The sequence below is a fragment of the Nyctereutes procyonoides genome, unplaced genomic scaffold (assembly GCF_905146905.1).
Source record: "Nyctereutes procyonoides isolate TBG_1078 unplaced genomic scaffold, NYPRO_anot_genome, whole genome shotgun sequence".
Taxonomy (NCBI): domain Eukaryota; kingdom Metazoa; phylum Chordata; class Mammalia; order Carnivora; family Canidae; genus Nyctereutes; species Nyctereutes procyonoides.
In genome coordinates, this window is record NW_026575051.1 from 34,125,246 (window position 1) to 34,139,050 (window position 13,805).

A 13,805-nucleotide genomic window follows, 5' to 3' on the forward strand; every position below is an offset into this window, starting at 1 on the left:
ATTGATAGATAATATATATATTGAAGTAGTATATTATAATCTTTCAAAAAACAAAGATCATAAAATTAGAGATTGTCCAGATACATCTTACACATTTTTGTTACTCATTTTTGAAAATTGAACTAAAAGAAATTTTCAGAGAATAACTAGAAACACATCTATTTCAAATAAGCAATCTCGGTTTATCTGCACTCACACACACACACACCAAAAAAATGCATCTTTTTTGTCCCACTTTGATTTTTTTCAAAGAGAACTTTTTATGACTTTTATGTACAGAAAATTCAACAACACACAATTAGCCCAGTTTGGTAGCCAGTTCTTTAGCCGTTGCCTTTTCCTCCTTGGCAACTTGAGCTGCTGTCTTTGGATTTAGGACATTGCCTCCCCAGTGATGGCAGATCTCATCGTATCCGCCATTATATTTGGTCCTGATGGTTTCTACCTACCTAGCCAGAGTTCCTTTGTCTTCCAAGTTGAGCTGTGTGAAAATGATAATGGTGCAGATCTTCCTGTGGACCAGACACCCCTGTTTGGCCTTCTCCTTGATAATGCAGTAGGGAACTCCCACCTTATGACATAGGACAGGCAGGAAGACAGCCAGCTCATTGAGATCCACAACATGTGCAATCACTACCAGCTGAGCTGCTCATTTTCCACCAAGGTGGTGACACTATTAACCCTAGCTCGAAGGACAAGCAGCCTCTTAGTGGGGACATCCCCTTTGCTGGCAGCTTTCTTTTCAGCCTGGAGCAACAATCTCTGCTTCTTCACCTGCTTGGTCTCTGGTCTGTATTTGTGGGCCAGCTTAAGCAGTTGAGTAGCTATTTGGTGGACTAGGACCTTGGAGAACTGGTCATCTCAGGAGGCACTTTTTGATATATAGAGAGAATATCCCTTTGCCACTGCAGCCAGATGTAAAGGGGCCATTTGACAAAGTGGATGAGGTCCCTTTTGGGCTAGAAATTCTGTCTGATGCCAAAATTCTTGGGTCTTTTCTCAAACAGGGGATTGACCACTTTCTTAACCTCCTGCTTCTCCATGACAGCAGGGCTGGGGGCTACTTTTTTCCCGTAAGCCTTCCTTCCTTCCACCACCCTGGATGGCTGCAGCCATCTACTTTGATTTTTAAAAAAAAAAATTCTTATTTGAATATAGTTGATATGAAATGCAACATTAGTATCAGGTGTACAACTTAGTGATTTGACAAATTCATACACTATGCTATGTTCACCACAAGTATAGCTGCCATCTGTCCCATTACAGCACTATTACATTATCATTGACTGTATGCTTTATGCTCTGCTTTTTATTCCCATGACTAACTCATTCCATAACTGGAGGCCCTTTCCCCTTTCCCTGTTTCACCCAATGCCCTTCTCTGCTCTGGCAACCATCAGTTTGTTCTCTGTATTTTTAGTTATGATTTTGCTTTTTGTTTATATATTATTTTTTCCACATTCTATTTATGAGTGTAATCATATGGTATTTGTACTACTTTTGATTGATATCTTTAACAGATGGGTTTCTTTAAGTTAGGGTCACAGATCAAACTTACTCATACTGTCTTTCTCTAATAGAAATAATGATTTTGGTTGACAGTTTAAGCAACTATTTATTTTTAACTTATTTTAAGGTTGGTTGATTTAACTGTTTTAAACTTTTTAAATTCTCAGTTTCTATTGAACTGTTTTAAACTTTTTAAATTCTGTTTGTATATAAAGTGTATGGCTCATGATCGTAGGATATATCCAGCTGTTGCAATTGTTTTTAGTGCCTCTATGTCAAGTGACATAGAGGAGGATTTGATGGCAGGCTTTGGAATTCTTTTTCTGTAAATGAATATACAACACATTCCAAAATAAAATATGTAATATGCCCATAACTAGTAATGAATTTAGGATACACAATATTATTGCTACATTTATAAGTTACCCAACAGAAGGAAGCAAATTCTAGATCTCACTGATCTTCAACAAGATTTAATAGGTAATCTGGTTGCCCCAAGGCTTTCTTGGCTGGTGAACAATCTTGGCTGATGTGAAAAGATTCCTTTGAAGTGTTGTGGATTTGTTTCATAATTTAAATTAGTCAAGGACAAGGAAGACTTAAAGACAGAGGATAACTCAGTGAAGAGATAGACCATTGTAAACAAGGAAGAATCTTGCAGCACAACAATTCTGGGAAATAAGAAACTTGAGTAAGTCAGGCAGTATAAACCCAAGTATTGGAGGATTTGAGGTATGAAATAAAAATCTAATAGCAAGGACAGACCCTTTCTGAATGTTTAATCACAAAGTACAAAAATTAGCTGAGTGCAAAGTCATTGCTGACAGTTGGAAACTATGAGGAGCTCTTAGGGGGTTAAAACCTGTGGCAATATATCATAAACTTGGAAAAGACAACAGTATTTTGGTGCTGCTAGGACAGGCAATGTAGAGAGGACACCTTATGGTGGGGAATGCTCCTCTTATAGCCACGTGCAGCAGCCTCCACAAGATTAAGGGTCCTGGCCTCCCGCCACACACTTTATTCACTCTCCCTGTGAAGAAGGCATGCATTATCCCTTTGATGGATCACAGGTGTTGATTTGCTTCTCCACTGGGGTATAGTAGGGAGGGGATAATCTATTGAAATGACATTGTTTGGTATTTGCTGATTGCATTTCTCCCCTCTCTTCTCTGGATTAATGTGAGGTGAAGATCTTTTATTTTTAGAATAAATTACAATGGAATAGAGAGTTCCCACATACCCTACACCTAGTTTCCCTTATTATCGTCTTACAGTATTAGTGTGGTATATTCGTTAAAATTAATGAACCAATATTGATACATTATTATTAAATAAAGTCTATACTTGATTCAGATTTCCCTTCTCTGTTCCACCGAGGTTATCATGTGACATTTAGTCATCATGTCTCCTTAGGCGCCTCCTGGCTCTCACAGTTTCTCAGACTTTCCTTGTTTTGCTGACCTTGATGAGGTTTTGAGGATTTTTGGTCCAGTAATTTGTAGGATGTCTCTCAGTTGGGATTTACTGGTGTTTTTTTCATGACTAGAACAGGATTACGGTTTGGGAGATGAAGATCACAGAGGTAACATGCCATTCTTAACAGATCACATAAAGGGATAAACTATCACCATGACTTTTCACTGTTGATGTTGACTTTGATCACCTGGCTGAGGTAGTGTTTGTCAAGTTTCTCTAGTTAAAACTTGTGTCCTTTCCATAATATATTATTTGGAAGGAAGCCATTGTACACAATTCACACTTAAGAACTAGGGAGTCCTGCTTCACCTCTTTGAGGACTGGCTATATACTCTGTTCAATGTTAACATTAAGCATTTGATACATGTATTTGTTGCTTTGCAACATTTTATAAGGGAGTTGTGCTGTTCAGTTACTGGAGATATTTATGAACTTATAAGGCAACTGACAGAAAATTGTGGTTTGGGCTAAGGTACAAAAATGAGTAAGGAAAAAAATGTATTCTTCATTGGACATTTTTTTTTTATCACTATGACCCTGGCTTCAAACTTGATGTGAATATCAAAGACTTGCTCTCACGGAGGTATAGTTAAGCACAATAAACAAACAAATATACAAAAAAAACCCCAGCAAATCTATAATAAAACATGTAGGCAGAAATTTAAGATATAACTGTTTTTGCTGCCTGAAGGCAAATTTCTATAGAATAGAGCAGTGTTTCCTGGAGCTTAGTGGGGATTTATTGCAAATGACACAAAAAGGTGGATCTTTCAAGTAAGTCAGAATATGACTCTGTTGATTTCCTAGAGAAGTGTGGTACATAACTCTCAGTCTTCAAAGGTGGGTCCCCTACAAGGCCTGAAGGCAACATGATCCTCTGTGAGTTAAACAACAAAATGACTGGGCCAGTGAACATAATTCTCTCATCATAACCAAATGAATTTTTCACAAGCTGCCTATTTATTCATATCACTTCCATTTGAATTAAAATAGTAATTTTACTTTACTTCTTTAACTATCATTTAGGCTTTAGATCCTTACCTATATAGCCTAGGCAAGAAGTTCCTAAAGAATATTTCAAATCATGAGGTCACAGGATGTCAATAGACAGTATACACAACATGTTAATCTTGGAATTCATTGAGTTTGATGAAATCTGAGGTTTATTTTCTATTTTTTCTTTGTATTAATTATTTTAGGTTTTATTTATTCATGAGAGACACACAGAGAGAGGCAGAGACATAGGCAGAGGAAGAAGCATGCTCCCCGCAGGGAGCATGTTGCGGAACCTGATCCCAGGACCCTGGGATCACAACCTGAGCCAAAGGCAAACATTCAACCACTGAGCCATCCAGGTGCCCCTTCTTTGTATTAATTAGACTTAAACATGACTGAAATCAGGAGTTCTGTGAATGCCAAATTATTCATTTTATGCTTTTTCCATGTTGAAAGAGCCCCAATATTGTATGATGTCCAGCTTTGCCCAGATTGGCTCCTAAGCAAGATATGACTGTTATAAACCCATTACAATGATCCTATTCTAGCAAGTGATTTATTTAGGCTAAGATCTGCCCTAGTTCTGAGACTTGAGGGAAATCCCCTGAGAGTAGGGACTTTGGGAAAGAGTTTATATCACTTCTTCAATTAGATGAACAAAGAAGAGATTGTATATTTTCCTATATGGATTGAGTTCCTGGTCTGTGGCCATTTGTAAGCACCAAGGGTGCTAGCTTGGGATACTCAGACATGTTAAGAATGACAAAACAGTCAGATGAAAAGAATTTTAGTGTCATAATGTCATTGAACAACTCAATTAACAAATTCTGGATCATTTGTTTGTGAAATGACAAGCTTTCTTCCTTTTTGTTTAAGCTAATTGAGTCAAGGTTATTTGTTATTTGTAACCAAAGCATCCTGTAAGATACCAGGGTTATATACATAAAATCCCATAGATGAAAGAATTTAAGACTATTTAAGATATTTCAAAGATAATTTTGTCTTTAAATGGTTTTTCAGTGTATGACTTTAGAGTCTAATCCCTGCTTAGAGGCAATTCCGCATAATGTTTGTTGATGAAAGACAGTAATTACCTCTTGGTCTAGCATCTCTCTTGTCTTATACATAGTCTGAGTTAATATCCTAACCTAGATTTCCCTTGTCTTGGAGTTCTTCACCTCACTCATTGGGTGGACTTCATTGTGTCTCAATATCCTTAACCTCTAGATATCTTTTGGACAAGTGTAAGCATTTGGCCCAAGTCAACCCATTTAGATGCTTTTTCCAGGCTTTTTGGATTTGGATCTGTGAGACATTGGTCAGTCTCTTTTAGCTCTTTTACTGAAAAGAGTCATGTTTGGCTTTATGCATGCCAAAGCAGAGAAGGCAATTAAGCAGAAAAAGGAAAAATTGAAGGGGGAGAAGCAGGAGTAAGAGACTACATCAATTCAGAGAGACAGAAAGAGTAGTTTTGATGTCCATTTTCTGGATCTATTTGCTTCTGAGGGCTGGCTTTGGATTTCATGAAATAAATCTATATTTGCTAATGTTTCATTCTTCTTGATAAAAGAAATCGAGGGGATCTATGCTACTTGCAACCTTTTGATTTGAATAAGGTACTGATGGACTAAAAGAGAATTACTTAATAAGATTAGATTTTTTTTCTGTTTTGGTAATACCATAGCAATTGACATTCTTTTATGGAACTGATTTCAATCTGCCTTATATTAGAGAAACTTGGTGACTTGTATAATCCACTTTGTGAATTTAAGAGCAAAGATTAGCCTTATTAATTTTTTATATTAAATCATGGAGTAATATCTTTTGCCTATTATAGTAATTTAAAATATTTGTTGAAAGAGAACTATAGCCTGAGGGAGCAAATGGGATTTTTACCCTTCCAAATTGAATGTTCATTTCAGTTATCCAAGAAATACCCTGAACCACTGAATAAAGGCATATCCAAATAAGAATCATTTTGTTTGTTCAAAGTTATCTAAAACAATTAAATCATTTTCAGCACTAATCAGCATTGTCACTCTAGGAATGTTTCAAAATCAAAACAAATGCCATTGTAAGGTTTTTTAATATTGTTGGAAGTTAAGGAATTCTTTTTAAAACAAACATGTTCTTTTTTAATTAATTTGAAGACAATGAATTCCAAATGTGATTTTATTGACAATAGTCTTAAAAACTTTTATTAAGAGGTGGCATTGATGTAGGATTGGCATTGCTCTAATGATCCTTCTTTGAAATAGTACATGAATTATCCTCTTTGAGCAGTGAGAGTCAAAATAATCCTCAAATATTCTGAGTAAGATGGCTCAACTCTAGGTCCCTGACCTCTCTTTTCTTAGAGCATTTACTATGGAAAACCTGTAATTGCAAATTATCTGCTCCCTTGGAAATGTATGTAAATCTTTCCCCTGTCTTTTGCCAGTATTTCCATTAGGAATGTCTTTCTCAAGGACCTGGGAACCATTGTTTGTTCTTGTTGTTGTTGTTGGTTTAATTTAAATTCCATTAGCCCACATATCATTAGTTTCAGATGTAGAGTTCAATAATACATCAGTTGCATATAATATCCAGTGCTCATCATATCATGTGCCCTCTTTAATGCCCATCACCAATCAACCCCATCCCCCCACCCACCACCCCTCCAGCAACCCTCAATTCGTTTCTTGTAAATAAGAGTCTCTCTTGTTTTGTCTCACTCTCTGATGACTTCCCATTCTGTTTTCCCTCCCTTCCCCTATGATCATCTGAGCTGTTTCTTATATTCCACATATGAGTAAAACCATATGATAAATGTTTTTCCCTGATTGACTTATTTCACTCAGCATAATACCCTCCAGTTCCATCCATGTTGATGTAAGTGGTTAAGTATTCATCCTTTCTGATGGCTGAGTATATATTCCATTCCATACATAAATGTACCAATCTTCTTTATCCATTCATCTGTCAATGGACATCTCAGTTGTTTCCATAGTTTGGCTATTGTGGACATTACTGCTATAAACAGTGGGGGTATATATGCCCCTTTCAGATCACTACATTTGTATCTTTGGTGTAAATACCTAATAGTGAAATTACTAGGTCTTAGGGTAGCTCTATTTTTAACTTCTTGAGGAACCACCATACTGTTTTCTAAAGTGGCTACACCAGCTTACATTCCCACCAACATTGTAAAAGTGTTCCCCTTTCTTCACATCCTTGCCAACATTTGTTGTTTTCTGGCTTGTTAATTTTAGCCATTCTGACTGGTGTGAGGTAGTATCTTATCTTATTGTGGTTTTGATTTGTATTTCCCTGATGCCAAGTGATGTGGAGCATTTTTTCATGTGTCCATTGGCCATTTGTATGTCTTCTTTGTAAAAAAAATGTCTGTCCATGTCTTCTGCCCATTTATTGACTGGATTATTTACTTTTTGGGTGTTGAGTTCGGTAAGTTGTTTATAGATCTTGAATACTAGCCCTTTATCTGATATGTCATTTGCAAATATCTTCTCCCATCCTGTAGTTTGTCTTTTAGTTTTATTGACTGTTTCCTTTGCTGTGCAGAAGCCTTTTATCTTGATGAAGTCCCAATAGTTTACTTTTACTTTTGTTTCCCTTGCCTTTGGAGATGTGTCTAGCAGGAAGTTGCTGTGGCTGAGGTCGAAGGGGTTGCTGCCTGTGTTCTCCTCTAGGATTGATGGATTCCTATCTCACATTTAGGTCTTTCATCCATTTTGAGTTCATTTTTGTGTATGGTGTAAAAAAATGGTCCAGTTTCATTATTCTACATGTAGTTATTCAATTTTCCCAGCACTGTTTGTTGAAGAGACTGTCCTTTTCCCATTGGATATTCTTTCCTGCTTTGTAGAAGATTAATTGACCATAGAGTTAAGGATCCATTTCTGGGTTCTTTATTATCTTCCATTGATCTATGTGTCTGTTTTTGTGCCAGTACCATACTGTCTTGATGACTACAGCTTTGTAAGAAAGCTTGAAGTCTGAGAGCCATTCCTTTGTAGTGTAATCATCAAAGAAGATAGTACCTCTATCATCTGCTATCAGATATCAGGAATCTCCCAATATTCTGGGAGAGTAGGAGCTAACTTCCCTAGGCATGTTGCTTCAGATTATAAAAGTACCCCTGACATGAAGATTTGAGAAAGTTAACTTTCCTTTAGGTAAGGCCAGTTAGCAACACAGGTTCCCTGCCGTCCTCCCAATCTAGTTGTTAAAAATTCTCCAGCTTCTTTTTAGCATAGTTCAGACTGAGCTATTGTCTCTCTCTTATTGCAACAGTTGAGACTAAAGTCTTCTTTGCCTGTTTAACTTAGGCCTATGAAGTTTTGCATTAGACAATTTCACTGAAAGGAAAAGGTAATTTCTCTCAGCAATATTTATAAAATGCTATTAGGAAATTATCATTATTACATGTCTTCAATTTAAAGATCCTTATTTGCCTTACAAATTTTATTTTGAGGTAATAATAGACTGCCCTTATATTAGAATATGCTGATAGGCTTTGTATCACTTACAGGCAACAAAAGAAAAGGCACACATATTCTCACCACTCAAGATTATCAGTGAACATCAGATTCCTTTTTTTGTGTGTGTGCCTACCACTGCACTCAAGAATTGAATTGAATTGAATTCAATTGAATATACTAATTAAATGGTAAACATATTATATCTCTTCCTGTGATACTAGCTATTCCACAGTCTGTTAAAGAAGAGGTCTAAAAGGCCTATAAATCTGAGACAGGAATTATGGGATCATTAGCATTAGAAAAAAAAGTTCTTACAAAAATAGATATTAATCCTCATTTGAATATTTAGGATTTGTTAAAGGCTTTTGCTTAATTTGTAGTAACTATTTTTATTTAGAATCTCCAGATACCAGAAGTGAGTTCCTTTCTATCTATCATCCACTTTAACTAATTGCTATCTCATGATAAATTTCAGGCATAATGAGCTGTCAGTATTTATTTGACTTGCCCACTGTAGTCTGGTCATATGAGAGAAGTTGCTAAGTGTAAACTGGTCATAGGGCTGTGCATATGACAAGGAAGATCTGTGTGCAGGGCCTTGGACAGGTACTAGTTTGCAGAGGACAAGGCCATGGGCTGGTGGATGGTTAGAGAAAGTGATAGGAACCCTGGATAGTAGTGTGGAAGAAGAATGATTTAGGGAAGAACAAAAATATGGAATGTAATGTTAAGCTGATTGATGTGGGGTGTGCATTTAAATCTCCTCTATTTCTCCTCAAAATCTAAAGTAGAACCTATTGGATGAAATCACTAGGAAAAATCCACATTTCTTACAGCTACTTCTGCTAAGAGTTAATTAACTCTTTGTGGTGAATAAAGAAGGGCTAAATTTGACTTCAGTAGAGGCTCACTTGAGCCAGCCACCTTAGGCTTATCTCCGAAAGTCTTCATGTAGAAGTCCTTCACCATGTACAAATGGAAAAACAACTCAATTGCTAATGTTTAATGAGTGCCCACGCTATGTAGATCTTGCATTAAACTGTTAATTGAATTTTATATCTGATAAGAATTAACACAGGCTATTGGCATTATCCATTTTACACATTGAATACAATGGTTTGTTCCATCATTTTTGTACAGCCTGGCTAGACTTAAATATATAAGCATGGTTTTATTATTCCTTGGTCATGAAATTACTCACTAACTTAGCTAACATTTATTAGGCAGTATTATGTTAGAGGCCATAATGCCAGAGATGGCTTTTCTTAAGTTGCTCCTGTTGTTTGAGGAGCTGAGGCAGACATCTAAACAGATGATTATAATACAGTACAACCTGTGCAATAACAAAGGAATTTTTAAGTGGGGCTCCTGGGTGGCACAGTCAGCTAAGCATCCAACTCTAGATTACAGCTTAGGTGATGATCTCTGGGTCATGACCTTAAGGTCTGAGATCAAGCCCTATATAGGGCTCTTCCTCTGCCCTCCCTCCCCAATAAATAAATCTTTTTTTTTTTTAAGTGTTACTTAAGCACAGGAAAAGGGAATGAGTATCATTTGGATGCAAAGCAGCTTAGGAAAAATGCCAGAGAGTATACCTGCAAATTCTATTATCTTCCATACCAGAACTTTCTACAGACTATTATAAAGGCTTTCTAATTATGGTTTAGGGGCAGGAGCTGATCTAATAACATGGATTTAGTTTACTAGAATGTGATTTTTTTTTGTTTTCTGGTCAGTTAACAAACATTGGCATTAATGTACTAGCTATAAAGCCTGGCACCCACATTTTAGAGTGGTTGAAAACAATTCAAAGCAATCTGCTCCAAAATGAAGCCAACAAGATATTTCTGCCAAGAGATGATGGCAGTGTTCTAAATAGAATCATTTTGTGATGGTAGAACTGTTTCTCATTTTCTTTTCCTTTATAGCATATCTTGTTTACATTTGGTTAATAAATGCAAATGCAATTGTTACCACAGAGCAGGCCACTTTAAACCAGTCTATTTCTAGAGACTTCCATTTAGGTTATGTTTGACTCACATTTGTCTATGGAATTCTGTCACTGTGTTACCCACTTAGAATGCATCTAGGTAACACCAAGTAACAGGACCCACTGAACACATATTTGAGTTTCATGTGAGGCATATGTTCATTTAGGCAGCTACTGTGGTTTCTGTGCTATCAGTGGAATTCTATAAAGTAATTAAGACAGTATGTACAAGCCCAAAGACCTGAAAACCTGTAACTGAGTAGCTCCCCTTTCAAAGTTGAGGCAAAAGAAATCTTAGATAAAGAGGCTGTATAGGCATGCAAATATTTGAAATTGAATAGTAACAGTAACAATTTTTATTTAAAAGAAAGGTTTAGGAGAAAATGTGGTATGAGTAGATTATAGGACCCCTACAATAAGAAAATACATTGAAATCTTGGATGGATAGAAGATAACAGGTGGAGAAGGAAATGTCCTCTCAGTAGGATACCACATTCAGATGCAGTGTTTGTTTGTTTGCTGTTGTTACTATTGGTGGTGTGGTGCTGATTTTTCCTTTCCTTACATATATTGATACCTACTTTAGAGAATTTAAAGTTCATCCCAATCCTTCAGAACCTCTTGAAGGATGGGATCTGTGGAAAAGGGAACCTGAGAATTGAGAAAAATAGCAAAGGTTGACATGGATCTGTAGGGAATTTGCAGACAAAAATGGGAGACGATTCAGTGGCTAATTATATATCAATAGTTGGGGATGGAGGCCTTTGTAGTCCCTTCACTTTGCATCTTATGAGGATGCAACTTTATCCTCTGGGTGGACACAGAGCCCATCTCAGAGAAAAGGCAGAGGGAGGTGTCAAAATATAAATTAAATTGATTTCTGAAAAATTTATTCCTATATGCTTTGTATACACCCACTTTCTGTATAGTGATTGGCTTGGTAAGATGTCACCATGGAGGCCATGCCCTGAGGCCTGCTAATGTCATCAGAGAAGGAAAGCCAAAATATCCTCTATAGCATGGTCTGGACTAGGGCCACCATATGGACAAAGAGTCATGGGTCAAAGAAGCACTCTTGAGTCCAGGACATGATTTTCCTCCGGATCATCCTGAGTCTCAAAACAGCTTTGTGTTAGTGGTGTTCTGGAAGTCCTTTCTTTATCCTGATTACCAGTGTGGAAGAGAACAGAATGAGGTTTACAGAATAGGATGCCACCACCTTTTGCAGTAAGATTTTTGTCTACTCATCAGTCCCCTATGTGACCTGTGCTGTCACTGGATATACATAGGGTGAGTGGCTCAGATTCCTGCTTCATCTTCTTTTAATTTGCTCTTTCTTAACTCCCCCTATAAATCTATAGTACAGGTTCAATTTAGTTGCCCTGAGTTTCTTAACCAGGGGGCTAGCTTTCCAGCTTCTAACCTCTGGGTACATTTCCTTTTTTTTTTTTTTTTCTGGGTACATTTCCTGACCTTAGATCAACTGTTGGAAATGTTTTCTTCAAAGGGCCAGAGAGTAAATATTTTAAGGCTTTGCAGGCTGTTTGGAAGTAAAGCCTTTTTTTTTCTTTTAGGTAGGCTCCATGCTCAGTGTGGAGCCAACATGCAGCATAGAGCCTAAAGCTCAGCATGGGGCTTGAACTTACAACCCTGAGATCAAGACCTGAGCAGACATCAAGAGTCAGATGCTTAATAATTGAGGCACCCAGGGACGCACCCCTTGGACTTTGCAGGCTGTTCGTCTCTGTTGCAACTACTTGACACTGCCATTACAGCACATAAACAGCCATAGATGATATGTAAATGATGGGCATGATTATGTTTCAATAAAGCTCTACAAAATAAGCAGCTGACCAGATTTGGCCAGTAAAGCTACTTTGCCAATTTCTGTCTTAGACCATGGCTCACCCCACTTTTCGTCTAAAAATCTGCGGGTTGGAAATCAGGATTTGGACTATGGTGGGAGGGATAGTCAAACTAAATCTTTTATTTGCCTCTCCAAACAACATACAGGACTAAGCTTGCATACCCTTATATAGACTAGATTATTGGTGTTTTGAAGACTGAGTAACCCAAACTTTGAGAAGGGGTTTGAGCTCTGGTCCTAGTTATATGAGTCAATTAGGCCACATTGGTAGAGAATAAGATTGCCAAAAGTGCAGTGGATTTTTCTCCTAATCAGCCTGGGGCATGAAGGACAGAATCTTCTCTCTGGGAATGTGAGCACATGGTATAGGACTTAGATTATACTTCACTTCTGAGGCATGAAGAGTCCTGTCATTATGGACTCTTGGGAGCCTGATAGGTCCTTAATGCTAGATTTGGAAGAGTCAGGTTGGCCACTTCCAGCAGCAGTAATTGCACCTTCTCCACTGTACTTCCCTTGTCCCCAGGCTTTCTGAGACTTCTGTTGTGTTGGAGAGACATAGGAGGCAGTATCTCCTCTATAGGGCTAGAAGGGGCACTTTGGTGGTGATCACTCATCAGCTGCTGCTGTGAGTAAGAGCCCACAAGGAAGCCAAGGGGTTCACTTTCAACATGTATGAGCTAGAGGTCAAGAAACTCCTAGAACAGCTACTAGGGATGTTGTAAGCAAGGCAAACTTTTGACAAATGCATAAATGGGGTCTGGGATTATGATAGTTGGAAAATACAAAGAAATGTAAGCTCATTTCATATTTGGCAGCAGATGAGGCCACTAAGATAGTCTACAACTGATTTCAAACCCACCCATATTCACTTACCAATATACATATATTCTAAGGTTGCTTTGTTATATGTACCTTATTTATGGTCAGTTTTATTGTTAAGCTTCCTTCAAATATTTAGAAAGATTCAAACTTTCAACTGTTATAAATACCTTTTATAATTATCTTTGTGAATAAAATACAGTCTGTGTTTTTCAAATGATGTTCTTGAGATAGATTCCTAGAAAGAGATTTGCTGAGTCAAATTACATGAGCATTTTTAAAGTTTCTGGTACATGCTGACATTTTGCTTCCAACAAAGTATGAAAGTTCCTGTCTCATTTAGCTTTTACTAACAGAGTATGTGGGAGATCGTTGCCAATTCAACAAATATTTTAATTTTATTTATTTTATCACTAATTAAGTTGAATATTTTATGTTTAATAACCATTTTTATGTTACTTATTTTTTAATTGGCATGCATCATTATCTTCATCTTCCAAACAAGGAAGCTGAGATTCAGAAAGCTTAAGTGACTTGCCTGGGTCAGACAGAAAATTGCAGGCATGGTGCTTCATTCTATGTTCTGGTTCTTCTTACTTATTCCATTGAACAATAATGTCCTGAAAGAAGAGGAAATAGGGCTTTCATAATTTTGTGTTTA

General features: G+C 37.1%; 1 pseudogene; it reads right to left on the minus strand.

Moving 5' to 3' along the window:
* Nucleotides 1-298: 298 nt before the first annotated feature.
* On the minus strand, nucleotides 299-12,225 carry LOC129512378 (60S ribosomal protein L7a-like; annotated as a pseudogene).
* Nucleotides 12,226-13,805: the final 1,580 nt, after the last annotated feature.